The sequence below is a fragment of the Biomphalaria glabrata genome, chromosome 16, assembly GCF_947242115.1.
Source record: "Biomphalaria glabrata chromosome 16, xgBioGlab47.1, whole genome shotgun sequence".
In the NCBI taxonomy this organism is placed as follows: domain Eukaryota; kingdom Metazoa; phylum Mollusca; class Gastropoda; family Planorbidae; genus Biomphalaria; species Biomphalaria glabrata.
Genome location: NC_074726.1, coordinates 11198251 through 11212672, shown reverse-complemented (window position 1 = coordinate 11212672; position 14422 = coordinate 11198251). Strand labels below are relative to the sequence as shown.

General features: G+C 36.3%; 2 protein-coding genes across 5 annotated transcripts in view; one reads left to right on the top strand and one right to left on the bottom strand.

Moving 5' to 3' along the window:
• Nucleotides 1-14422, bottom strand: part of LOC106078854 (potassium voltage-gated channel subfamily H member 8-like) — a 271372-nt gene that overhangs the window by 76899 nt on the left and 180051 nt on the right. The window lies entirely within an intron of this gene.
• LOC106057274 (phosphonoacetaldehyde hydrolase-like) overlaps nt 6122-14422 on the top strand; it is a 284305-nt gene continuing 276004 nt past the window's right edge. Inside the window, exon 1 of the mRNA XM_056014838.1 lies at nt 6122-6132. The gene's annotated coding sequence lies outside the window, so the exon portion shown is untranslated. The remainder of the gene's footprint in view (nt 6133-14422) is intronic.

The window sequence follows — 14422 nt, the reverse complement described above, 5'->3', positions numbered from 1 at the left end:
ATTGAATTACCCCCCACCCTTATTCTTTTGTACACAAGAGCCCCTTGATGGTCAGACCTGAAAGTCATTCGCGTCACTTCCTGCGCTGACCTCTTCGACTTTCAGCATTGCAGCATTGAAATGACATTTTTTTGTATTGACATAAAAATAACCAAGAGATAGTATTATGCAGACACGGCGTCACCCCTAATTAGGGTGGAGTGAGGTGTTTGAAATGTGTATGTGTGTGTGTGTAATTCTATGGTGACATTGCCAAGAGGTTAGCCATGCAAAGTGAACGATTTGCGTCAAGAGCTCGTACGTACAACAGACCGACTCCAGATTGCCAGAGTGATTAGACGTGCTTTTTTAGTCAGTTCCCATTTTGTTCAGAATACAAATTTATATTATTACTAAAGTCTACAACATTTATTTCATTTTATCTGAAGTTGACTTTGTCTATATTGTAATAAATATATTGTTCACGAAGACGTTATTGAAGTTATTTGAAGCTTTATAAGTTGTGATATAATACTTCTACAGCGGTTTAGTTGTCTACCTGCAGTATGTTCATACAAGTCAACGACCGTCAACAACGGGAGGGGGGGGGGGAGATCACAAACTTAAAAATATACAATGTTTACAAAAAATATGATCATCTCAAACCTTACGTGGACACCTATACGGTTGGGTATGGACTAAACTGAAGAAAATTGCCAAGAACGCAGTCCGATAGCGAAGTCCTGTTACAACATTATTGTTCCACTGGAAGCCCAAAGGATTAGGCCAATTCGCTCTATTTGGTTCTTCAAAAAAAAAATATGCGAGGTTTTATTTATCTTGATTGTTGTTAAAGAGATTTTTATTAAAACATGTGATAAAGTACAGGGGCGTCTCCTACTAAAGGGCCGCCGCTTGTTTAAATGTAACAATGATGCAAGGTAATGTCTGACACTATATGCTCTTATATAAAATAATACATGTGAAGTTTACACAGAAAGCAAATTTAATTGCCAAAAGGAACAAATTTGTCGTGTGAAGCTGTTGAAGTTAAAGGTCTCTTATATTTTCTAAGTGATGTCAAAATATTAAAATGAGAATCATTTTCCCTTCAAGGAAAAAAAAATTGACCTCATAGTCTCAACCTCTGATCTCTCACAATACTCTAGAAGTCTTTACAACATAGACAACAACAAGCTAAATATCAAAATCATTAAAAAAAAATAGAAGGTTAGCGAAGGGAAAGAACTCCGCACTTAAATAAGTTTAAAGTTGCTCAGAGAATCGATTTTATTTTTGTAAAAAAATATATATTACTACAATATCTGACAATTTTTGAAAGGAATTAACCAAACTAAAATTTAACTAAAGATCCCCTTTCATACCACGCGGTCTATAGGGCAGATGATGTAAAGGCTATCTGCTCCTGTGGACCACGGTTTACGAGGGTGTCATGCGGCCGACAAAGCGACCAACCCCCTTTACTTTTCTCCAACTAATGTCAGGTACCCATTAGAGCTGGGTGGACTCTGGAGGGCGCTCTAAAAATCCAAAAATTCAAAATCAAAGTATTTACCAAGATTCGAACCCGGGTCTCTCCGGTTCGGAAGCCAAGCGCTTTACCACTCAGCCACAGCGCCTCCAAAATTAAAATGTGATAATAAAAAAATGCGAAATCAACAAATGAAGATTTACAAAATAACCAGCTCTATAAAAAAAGGTAATCCTTTCAGACCTTTTAACCTATAGGACTGATGATGTGAAGCGGTTAACATGTAGCCAGCACAATGACCAACAGCCTTTACTTCATCAACTAATGCCAGGTATCCATTTAAGTTCGATGCACTCAATGACATTCTAAACATCTTCGAAATTAAAACAAAAACTCTGATCCGAACCTTAGTGGGTGCGGTAGCTGAGTGAGACTTGCAAACCTCGGGTTCGAATCTCGATGAAGACAGAGATTTTGAATGGCGTTTCGTCTGTGTGCTGGCCACATTACACATCTGCCTTATAGATGGCAAGGTTTGAAAACGGGAACTTTACTTTATAGATCCGAACCTTAGACCCTTCGGTTCGGAAGCATTATGCCTTACCACTCAGCCACCACATCCTAAAGTTTACATAAACCATCTCTAACAAAAAAAAAAGTTTTCAAAGCCTTGCATTGCAGACATAACCGTTACGCCGTCCCGTTCAATCCAGAACAAGAGCGATAAACCGTGTCCACCACGAGGGACTTATGACTAATTTATGAACAACTCGCCCCACAAAAGTTGGGCGCCCTAGAAGCAGCGTATCTCCCTTCAAAATCTCCCTTCTCCACGACCTGTTGTCACGTGACTACCACACACCATGACCTTTAAATGACAAGAGCGCCATCAACTCCATTGAGTTTTGTTTGTTGTGTTTAGTTGCAATGTTTTTAAACAATGTTTTCATTTCATAATAATAATTATAATAATAAACACAAGGCTTTGTCCCAGCAACTCATGACCCAATAATTAGGACGAAGACTTATGAAAAGAATATCCTTACACTGTATGGTGCTGACAAATTAAAAAAGAAGAAAATATAAAATAGTAGGCTTAGTGAGTAATCGACTATAGAAGATTACAATTACATTACAATTACAATACACTGTTGTTATATCAACCGAGGGTATAATGACAAGTGACCTGGCAGGGACACATTCTTAAAGGATTTTTTTTACCTGCTAAAGGGCAGAACTGCTTCAGACTGACACATCATCTGAAAATATCTCAGTGGACACTATTAAATTGACTACAATGAATGTTGTTTCCCTTTAGCGAAGTGCAAATCTGGCAGTGCCAGACCGGAGGATTTCCAGCTACCCGTCGCCTCAGCGTGACCCTCCGGTGGAAACATCCAGAGGTGGATCTGGACAGGCTAAGAACGAGTAGCGAACCAGGCCTTCTAGCAGGTCTCCCTGGGTGAGCTTTTGTTTTTTTTATCTCACTCGGGGTGGGGATGGAACAAGTAACCTGCAACCCAGTCCAAAAAGTCCGCCACACCGTTCCACAAAGGGGGTCGTCATCAGTTCCGGATTGCTGGATTGGCGGCCCTTGCACGGAACAGTGGCGGTTACATTATAGGAATATGAGACAAGCTCCCCGCAGTTAGCGCTGTCCCTGACACTTATAGCGGGTGACTTAAGACTCGGGGACGGTGCGCTGTGTACACGGCACGGCCCGGTTTTACCAGTCAGTCAACCGACATGGCCGCCTACCGTTGGGTGCCCTCAGACAGGACAGGGGTGAAGAGCCCCATGTCCAGGCCTGGTGGTTGAATAAAAGCCTTTCTAACCATCAACGGGATAATGGCGCCTCCGGCGCCGATTCCCTACTGGACTTCATCGAAGGCAGTGCCAGAAAATGAAAATTATTTACCTATCATAATAATAATAATAAAGAAAAAAAAAACACTATCATTATTGACATCCCGTACCACTGTCTTATGATTTAAGAATAACTGAGATAGAAAAACAAAGAAAATATGGGAACCTAGGCTTGGAGATTAAGCGTTTATGGAAGTTATCCAAAAAACAATATACCCATTGTTATTTTAACTGAGGGGATAATAACAACCGACCTCACAGATACCTTCAAGGCCCTTAACATTCCTCGTTGCCTTCAGAGGGCGGTACTGCCGCAGAGCTGCCACACCACCAGAAAATTCCTCAGTGGAAACTGTTAAAGGAACTACGATGAATTTTGTTTCTATTTAACGAAACTCGACATGGCAGAGCCAGAGAATGAATACTCGTTCGTTTCCAACGTAATAATTAAAAACAAGGCTGACTTTTGGTGAGAAGATCTTAATTAAATGAGAGAACAGAAGCATTGTACGGGTGATTAACAATTGAACAATGTTTCTCACCAGAGGGCGCTATGGTTTAAAAAAAGAGGCTGGGTAAGGAAGGAGCGAATTAATATGGACATGCAAGATTAATGAATGACAGTCAAGGGCTGGAAAGGTCAAAGCCTCGTTATGTTGAGCGGCGTAGTTCTTGCTTGAATACCTGAATTGTTTGTAGCGTGACAAAATATGACGGCACGACACTGTGACGTCATAGCAAAAGGTAAGGAAAAAAAAAGGTTCCAAGCTCCTAATTTTGTTTAGATGGACCTAGTTTCAGGGTAGCAAGTTGTAGCTCTAAACAGCTTGTCCTACAAAACCTTTGACTGCGTATCAATTTATCAAAAACTGAAAACAAAAACTTAAACAAACTACTTTTTGAATACTATAACAAGCAAAATGATGAAAAAAAGCTTATCAAATTGGAAGAACCGCAAAATCACTGTCATATATCTCGATACTGCATAAATAAGATCCCTCTTTTCTATATAAAACTAAACAAATGAATAACTTCACTAATGGAATAACTAATAGGTTAATTTTGTTTAATACATTCCAATTTTTTAGATACTAAAATATAATGCAAACTTTCAACTTAATCCGAGAATGAGATGGAAGAATACACCAGTACAAGAATCCCACCAAACAGATAGATGGACTTAATACAAACTTTGTAAAATGACAGTTTTAACAAGGAAACGAGATCCTTGTACTATTTCCAAACTTTTGTTTTTAAAAGTCTGAAAGATATTGATTTGTCTTCTTCCTTCTGGTTTGTTTGTATCGTGTAATCATATTATGCAAATCAATGAAGGGCTCTTTAGTGTACAAGATTACATGAGGATATATGTAGAGATCTAGACATAGGATACAGTTATCCACACTACATAATCCTATGCAGGGAATTTTTAACGCATGGGAAGAGAAAAGTTTGAATTTCTTTTTTTTTCTTTTTTTTTTTTTAGTGATTGTTTGATGTATCGGTGTTGTGATCAGTCTTTGAATTATAGCACCAGATTGCTAGTAGACAACTAAACCGACGTAGATGAATTATATTTTGAATTTTAGAACTTGACATAACCTAACATAAACTTTTTTGTGAACAAAAATTAAATTTAACGTTTATTGCAATACAGACAAAGTCAACCTGAGATGAAATGAAATATACTGATATATACTGATATATACTTATATATACTGGTATATACTGATATATACTGATATATACTGATATATACAGACATATACAGATATATACTGATATATACTGCTATATACTGATATATACTGATATATACTGATATATACTGGTATATACTGATATATACTGATATATACAGATATATACTGATATATACTGCTATATACTGCTATATACTGATATATACTGATATATACTGGTATATACTGATATATACTGATATATACTGATATTTAAACAATTCTTACAATAAAAAACACGTCTTGACACTCTGACATCCTGATGTCGTTTATGACAGAGCCGCTTATCTTGTATCATTCTAAAAAACTGACAATGAATGCTCCCTTTCTTCATCACCCAGGTAACACACACACACACACACTCTCCTTAACACTGGGAATATCATAAGAAAAAGATAATGGCGAAAAATTGGAGATTGACGTTTAGGAACACACAAGATTTTTTTCATGGGCATATAAATTTTCAATCATTCAATCATAAGAAAATTTTCACCAGACATCAATTTCTTTTTACCTTAAAATAAACATTTATTTCCTTTATTGAATTTATTGATTTGGAATAAAATGTATAACTTAAAAATGTGCATATCTCTAAAAATCGACAAATGTTTGTGAGAACCTTTGACCTAGGTCACACTGATGTCACCAGCAAGTTAGTGATGTCTATTACTTAACACTAATGACATCCATCAGACAATATTGCAACCCTTACAACCAACAGTGTCACGCTATTCCCAGGTTGACATGATTCAATCAATATGCTGACATACGTGGACGAGTTACTTGCTTTCTTTTCTAATTCACTTGGCACCTTTTTTTTATTTTGTCAAAATGCGTAGCGTTTCATCCCAAATTTATCACAATATACTGACATTTGTGAAGCGTAAAAAAGGCTGAAATAATATAGTCATATGTTTTCCGTTGTGGGCCGCCTCTGAGTTTGTGTGAAACACAAACTCCCATTGTAATCTTGTTTTTATCTCTGATCTTCACCTTTGAGTGGGTTAGTTAACAAGTTATATTCCTTAACTATGTAACTCTGACCAGGTGTCTGCAATGTGCGGGTATATCTCTACAGGTAAGAATGAACAACTCCCACCCCATTTAAAAAAAATTATTTACTTAGAGACAGTTTGTCTATCACATTCAGTTCAATGGTGACCAGTCTGGACGGACTTAATGTCAGCATGTTGACATTGTCTAGAGGTCACATCTTAAGAGGGAACCAAGTTTGTTTGCGTGGCAGTAGTAACGGGCTGGACTTCAAGCCACACCTCCATACGGGTAACCGGGTAATCATTGTGTTTACTTGGAGAAAAATCTCCACTAGGAGGCTGGACTTACAAGAGTGACCTTTTGCTACACAAACCATGAGTATATTACTGTATTCCATGCTTGACTAACCATGCCAATGTGTTATTTTCTTGACAAACCATAAAACATAAAACAAATACTATTGCATATGCACAAGGGAAACCAAAAAAGTGCGTGCATTGACTTAAAACATCATCGGCCATACATATTACACTAGGCCCTAATGTGTTACATCTATCAAAGACGAATAGGGCCTTAACGGTTGCGCCAAAAGGCCGCGTACCTAAGAAAACGTATGGTGTCGAATAAACAAGAAAAAGATAATCTACCAAACATACAGTACTTGTTTCAATCGCGATAAGTGCTTAGTAATTCTACGTATATTGTAAGTAAAAACTCGTTTAAAAAGCTGTTTCTTTTTCTCCGCAGTGAAAGCCACAGTAAGTTAAGGTTTAGGTTAAGCTGTGCAGAGCAAGAACCATCAGAATATGCCATGGGACCATGCAAATACAATAGCTTTGTTTTTCCTGGGTAGCCTACAGATTACGGAGGCCCTTGTGTAGCCTACACCCCAGGGATTCTCCTTGGTAGCCTACACATCATGTACATCCAGCCTTGGTGATTTAAGTACTCCAAACTATTACTATATATGTACCCTAAGCCATGGTGATTTATGTACTCCAAACTATTACTATATATGTACTCCAAGCCATGGTGATTTATGTACTCCAAACTATTACTATATATGTACTCCAAGCCATGGTGATTTATGTACTCCAAACTATTACTATATATGTACTCCAATCCATGGTGATTTATGTACTCCAAACTATTACTATATATGTACTCCAAGCCATGGTGATTTATGTACTCCAAACTATTACTATATATGTACTCCAAGCCATGGTGATTTATGTACTCCAAACTATTACTATATATGTACTCCAAGCCATGGTGATTTATGTACTCCAAACTATTACTATATATGTACTCCAAGCCATGGTGATTTATGTACTCCAAACTATTACTATATATGTACTCCAAGCCATGGTGATTTATGTACTCCAAACTATTACTATATATGTACTCCAAGCCATGGTGATTTGTGTACTCCAAACTATTACTATATATGTACTCCAAGCCATGGTGATTTATGTACTCCAAACTATTACTATATATGTACTCCAAGCCATGGTGATTTATGTACTCCAAACTATTACTATATATGTACTCCAAGCCATGGTGATTTATGTACTCCAAACTATTACTATATATGTACCCTAAGCCATGGCGATTTATGTACTCCAAACTATTCCTATATATGTACTCCAAGCCATGGTGATTTATGTACTCCAAACTATTACTATATATGTACTCCAAGCCATGGTGATTTATGTACTCCAAACTATTACTATATATGTACTCCAAGCCATGGTGATTTATGTACTCCAAACTATTACTATATATGTACTCCAAGCCATGGTGATTTATGTACTCCAAACTATTACTATATATGTACTCCAAGCCATGGTGATTTATGTACTCCAAACTATTACTATATATGTACTCCAAGCCATGGTGATTTATGTACTCCAAACTATTACTATATATGTACTCCAAGCCATGGTGATTTATGTTCGCCAAGACTCAGTAGAAATTTTGGTATGTGTCCCAACATTCATACAATTTTCTTGTTTCTTTTGAATAGTTACTCGGGCATGATACGTGCAGGGGTTACTTAAGACGTTTCTAGGTCTTAGAAATAACAACACATTAAAACTTTTGATGTGTCAGTCATTTAACACGCTCAAGTACACACACGTTAAAAGTGTTGCAAAGCAGTAGAGCAGTAAACACCTGCCATTGCAAAGTAGTAGAGCAGTAAACACCTGCCATTGCAAAGTAGTAGAGCAGTAAACACCTGCCATTGCAAAGTAGTAGAGCAGTAAACACCTGCCATTGCAAAGTAGTAGAACAGTAAACACCTGCCATTGCAAAGTAGTAGAGCAGTAAACACCTGCCATTGCAAAGTAGTAGAGCAGTAAACACCTGCCATTGCAAAGTAGTAGAACAATAAACACCTGCCATTGCAAAGCAGTAGAGCAGTAAACACCTGCCATTGCAAAGTAGTAGAGCAGTAAACACCTGCCATTGCAAAGTAGTAGAACAGTAAACACCTGCCATTGCAAAGCTGTAGAGCAGTAAACACCTGCCATTGCAAAGTAGTAGAACAGTAAACACATGCCATTGCAAAGTAGTAGAGCAGTAAACACCTGCCATTGCAAAGTAGTAGAGCAGTAAACACCTGCCATTGCAAAGTAGTAGAGCAGTAAACACCTGCCATAGCAAAGTAGTAGAGCAGTAAACACCTGCCATTGCAAAGTAGTAGAGCAGTAAACACCTGCCATTGCAAAGTAGTAGAACAGTAAACACCTGCCATAGCAAAGTAGTAGAGCAGTAAACACCTGCCATTGCAAAGTAGTAGAACAGTAAACACCTGCCATTGCAAAGTAGTAGAGCAGTAAACACCTGCCATTGCAAAGTAGTAGAGCAGTAAACACCTGCCATAGCAAAGTAGTAGAGCAGTAAACACCTGCCATTGCAAAGCAGTAGAGCAGTAAACACCTGCCATTGCAAAGTAGTAGAACAGTAAACACCTGCCATTGCAAAGCAGTAGAGCAGTAAACACCTGCCATTGCAAAGCAGTAGAGCAGTAAACACCTGCCATTGCAAAGTAGTAGAGCAGTAAACACCTGCCATTGCAAAGTAGTAGAGCAGTAAACACCTGCCATTGCAAAGCAGTAGAGCAGTAAACACCTGCCATTGCAAAGTAGTAGAGCAGTAAACACCTGCCATTGCAAAATGTAGAACAACAGTAAACACCTGCCATTGCAAAGCAGTAGAGCAGTAAACACCTGCCATTGCAACGTAGTAGAGCAAAATTTCCCTTTCAGAGCTTCCAATTTATAGGGCAGATGATTATAAGGTCATCTGGTTAACGATTTTGGGTGTCATGTGGCCAGAGCAACGACCAACGGCCTTTACTTTCACCAGGTCAGGTACCCATTAGTGTTGGGTGGACTCAAGGAGCGCCCTAAGCTTTCCGAAATTCAAAATCACGGTCTTCATATATATTCGAACCCAGGATTACATGTTCATAAGCCAAGCTCTCAACCACTCAACCACTGCGCCCTTCACTGTTTTTCAAGTGTTGGGCAAAAAACAACAAAGCTCTTCGACTTTCCACCAACTGGGGTCAAACATTACGTAATGACCGACATCAAGGAAGTTACGCTAGATTATGACCAACATCAAGCAAGCGAACCGAATCGATATTACAGTGTTTGATTTTAATGGCGAGGTATTTAAATGAGTGTACCCCCCCCCTTTTTCTCCCCCTTTTTTAAAATAATAAAAATTAAAAGAACCCATTATTCCAACAGAGAAAAATCTTAGCTTTTGAAGTACACTACAGGCTGGAAGAAAGAAAAATGCATTTTAAATGTCTAGTTATTGACCACGAGATCGTTGTTCATCTTCGCTTATCGATTCTCTTTGTCTGTGCATGGATTAAGTGCAATGTCGAACAGTGCGTAATGTCAATATGATGTCATAAGGACAACGCAAGATTGAGCAATGTAAGAACAAGAAATATTGGCAGTTCGATATTTCTGTATTGGTTGATGTTGAGGCTGGGGACGAGGGAGGTAATCTACGCTTGACTTGGTCAAACATTTCAATGAAAGATTAAAGAAATGTATCAAATTTTTTTCAAATAGTAAAGTTCCACTTTCATACCATGCAACCGCATTTACATTTCCACAACTAATGTCAGGTACCCATTAGAGCTTGGTGGACTCAGAGACGCCCAAAAGATTTCAAGATTACAAATTCCAGGCTTGACCAGCACTCGAACCCAAGACCTCTCGGTTTGGAAGACAAGCGCTTTACAACTCATTCACCGCGCCTTTTTGGAAAATTCTATCATCGCATTTTCTGTGTTATTTTTAGCCTACCTACAATAGGGTAGATGGTGTCATGCTAGTTAATTCATTAGTGGAAGGAGCATTTATTTAACTTGATTTTCGGAATACACTAATTAAAAACACTATAACTTCAAGGCCTGATCGTTTTGAGTTAAATCAGGAGCCAGAATGGCAGATTCCTTAACAATAAACATCTGCCATTACAAGAACAATCATTAGATAACCATTGGATTTGTATTTAGCACCAAGACATTGGCAATAGACTAAGACAAAGTCATCGACGATAAACAAAAACCAAGACATTGTCGATAAACAAAATCCAAGACATTGTCGATTAACAAAATCCAAGTCATTGTCGATAAACAAAATCCAAGTCATTGTCGATAAACTAAGACCAAGTCATTGTCGATAAACAAAATCCAAGTCATTGTCGATAAACAAAAACCAAGACATTGTCGATAAATAAAATCCAAGACATTGTCGATAAACAAAATCCAAGTCATTGTCGATAAACAAAATCCAAGTCATTGTCGATAAACTAAGACCAAGTCATTGTCGATAAACTAAGATTAAGTAATTGTCGATAAACAAAATCCAAGTCATTGTCGATAAACAAAATCCAAGTCAATGTCGATAAACTAAGACCAAGTCATTGTCGATAAACAAAATCCAAGTCATTGTCGATAAACAAAATCCAAGTAATTGTCGATAAACAAAATCCAAGTCATTGTCGATAAACAAAATCCAAGTCATTGGTGATAAACAAAATCCAAGTCATTGTCGATAAACAAAATCCAAGACATTGTCGATAAACTAAGATAAGGTCATTGTCGATAAACAAAGATTAAGTCATTGTCGATAAACTAAGATTAAGTCATTGTCGATAAACTAAGATTAAGTCATTGTCGATAAACAAAGATTAAGTCATTGTCGATAAACAAAGATTAAGTCATTGTCGATAAACAAAGATTAAGTCATTGTCGATAAACTAAGATTAAGTCATTGTCGATAAACTAAGATTAAGTCATTGTCGATAAAAAAAAAATCCAAGTCATTGTCGATAAACAAAAACCAAGACATTGTCGATAAACAAAATCCAAGTCATTGTCGATAAAAAAATCCAAGTCATTGTCGATAAACTAAGATTAAGTCATTGTCGATAAACAAAATCCAAGTCATTGTCGATAAACTAAGATTAAGTCATTGTCGATAAACTAAGATTAAGTCATTGTCGATAAACTAAGATTAAGTCATTGTCGATAAACAAAATCCAAGTCATTGTCGATAAACTAAGATTAAGTCATTGTCGATAAACTAAGATTAAGTCATTGTCGATAAACAAAAACCAAGTCATTGTCGATAAACAAAATCCAAGTCATTGTCGATAAACAAAATCCAAGTCATTGTCGATAAACAAAAACCAAGTCATTGTCGATAAACAAAATCCAAGTCATTGTCGATAAACAAAATCCAAGTCATTGTCGATAAACTAAGATTAAGTCATTGTCGATAAACAAAATCCAAGTCATTGTCGATAAACTAAGATTAAGTCATTGTCGATAAACAAAATCCAAGACATTGTCGATAAAAAAAATCCAAGTCATTGTCGATAAACTAAGATTAAGTCATTGTCGATAAACAAAATCCAAGTCATTGTCGATAAACTAAGATTAAGTCATTGTCGATAAACAAAATCCAAGTCATTGTCGATAAACAAAATCCAAGTCATTGTCGATAAACAAAATCCAAGTCATTGTCGATAAACAAAATCCAAGTCATTGTCGATAAACAAAATTTAAGTCATTGTCGATAAACAAAATGCAAGTGATGGTCGATAAACAAAAACCAAGACATTATCGATAAACAAAATCCAAGTCATTGTCGATAAACTAAGATTAAGTCATTGTCGATAAACAAAATCCAAGTCATTGTCGATAAACTAAGATTAAGTCATTGTCGATAAACTAAGATTAAGTCAATGTCGATAAACTAAGATTAAGTCATTGTCGATAAACTAAGATTAAGTCATTGTCGATAAACAAAATCCAAGTCATTGTCGATAAACTAAGACCAAGTCATTGTCGATAAACAAAATCCAAGTCATTGTCGATAAACTAAGACCAAGTCATTGTCGATAAACTAAGACCAAGTCATTGTCGATAAACTAACATTAAGTCATTGTCGATAAACTAAGATTAAGTCATTGTCGATAAACAAAATCCAAGTCATTGTCGATAAACTAAGACCAAGTCATTGTCGATAAACAAAATCCAAGTCATTGTCGATAAACTAAGACCAAGTCATTGTCGATAAACTAAGACCAAGTCATTGTCGATAAACTAAGACCAAGTCATTGTCGATAAACAAAATCCAAGTCATTGTCGATAAACTAAGACCAAGACATTGTCGATAAACAAAATCCAAGTCATAGTCGATAAACTAAGACCAAGACATTGTCGATAAACAAAATCCAAGACATTGTCGATAAACAAAATCCAAGTCATTGTCGATAAACTAAGACCAAGTCATTGTCGATAAACAAAAACCAAGTCATTGTCGATAAACTAATATTAAGTCATTGTCGATAAACTAAGATTAAGTCATTGTCGATAAACAAAATCCAAGTCATTGTCGATAAACTAAGACCAAGTCATTGTCGATAAACAAAATCCAAGTCATTGTCGATAAACTAAGACCAAGTCATTGTCGATAAACTAAGACCAAGTCATTGTCGATAAACTAAGATTAAGTCATTGTCGATAAACTAAGATTAAGTCATTGTCGATAAACAAAATCCAAGTCATTGTCGATAAACAAAAACCAAGTCATTGTCGATAAACTAAGATTAAGTCATTGTCGATAAACAAAAACCAAGTCATTGTCGATAAACAAAATCCAAGTCATTGTCGATAAACAAAATCCAAGTCATTGTCGATAAACTAAGATTAAGTCATTGTCGATAAACAAAATCCAAGTCATTGTCGATAAACTAAGATTAAGTCATTGTCGATAAACAAAATCCAAGACATTGTCGATAAACAAAATCCAAGTCATTGTCGATAAACTAAGATTAAGTCATTGTCGATAAACAAAATCCAAGTCATTGTCGATAAACTAAGATTAAGTCATTGTCGATAAACTAAGATTAAGTCAATGTCGATAAACTAAGATTAAGTCATTGTCGATAAACTAAGATTAAGTCATTGTCGATAAACAAAATCCAAGTCATTGTCGATAAACTAAGACCAAGTCATTGTCGATAAACAAAATCCAAGTCATTGTCGATAAACTAAGACCAAGTCATTGTCGATAAACTAAGACCAAGTCATTGTCGATAAACTAACATTAAGTCATTGTCGATAAACTAAGATTAAGTCATTGTCGATAAACAAAATCCAAGTCATTGTCGATAAACTAAGACCAAGTCATTGTCGATAAACAAAATCCAAGTCATTGTCGATAAACTAAGACCAAGTCATTGTCGATAAACTAAGACCAAGTCATTGTCGATAAACTAAGACCAAGTCATTGTCGATAAACAAAATCCAAGTCATTGTCGATAAACTAAGACCAAGACATTGTCGATAAACAAAATCCAAGTCATAGTCGATAAACTAAGACCAAGACATTGTCGATAAACAAAATCCAAGACATTGTCGATAAACAAAATCCAAGTCATTGTCGATAAACTAAGACCAAGTCATTGTCGATAAACAAAAACCAAGTCATTGTCGATAAACTAATATTAAGTCATTGTCGATAAACTAAGATTAAGTCATTGTCGATAAACAAAATCCAAGTCATTGTCGATAAACTAAGACCAAATCATTGTCGATAAACAAAATCCAAGTCATTGTCGATAAACTAAGACCAAGTCATTGTCGATAAACTAAGACCAAGTCATTGTCGATAAACTAAGATTAAGTCATTGTCGATAAACTAAGATTAAGTCATTGTCGATAAACAAAATCCAAGTCATTGTCGATAAACAAAAACCAAGTCATTGTCGATAAACTAAGATTAAGTCATTGTCGATAAACAAA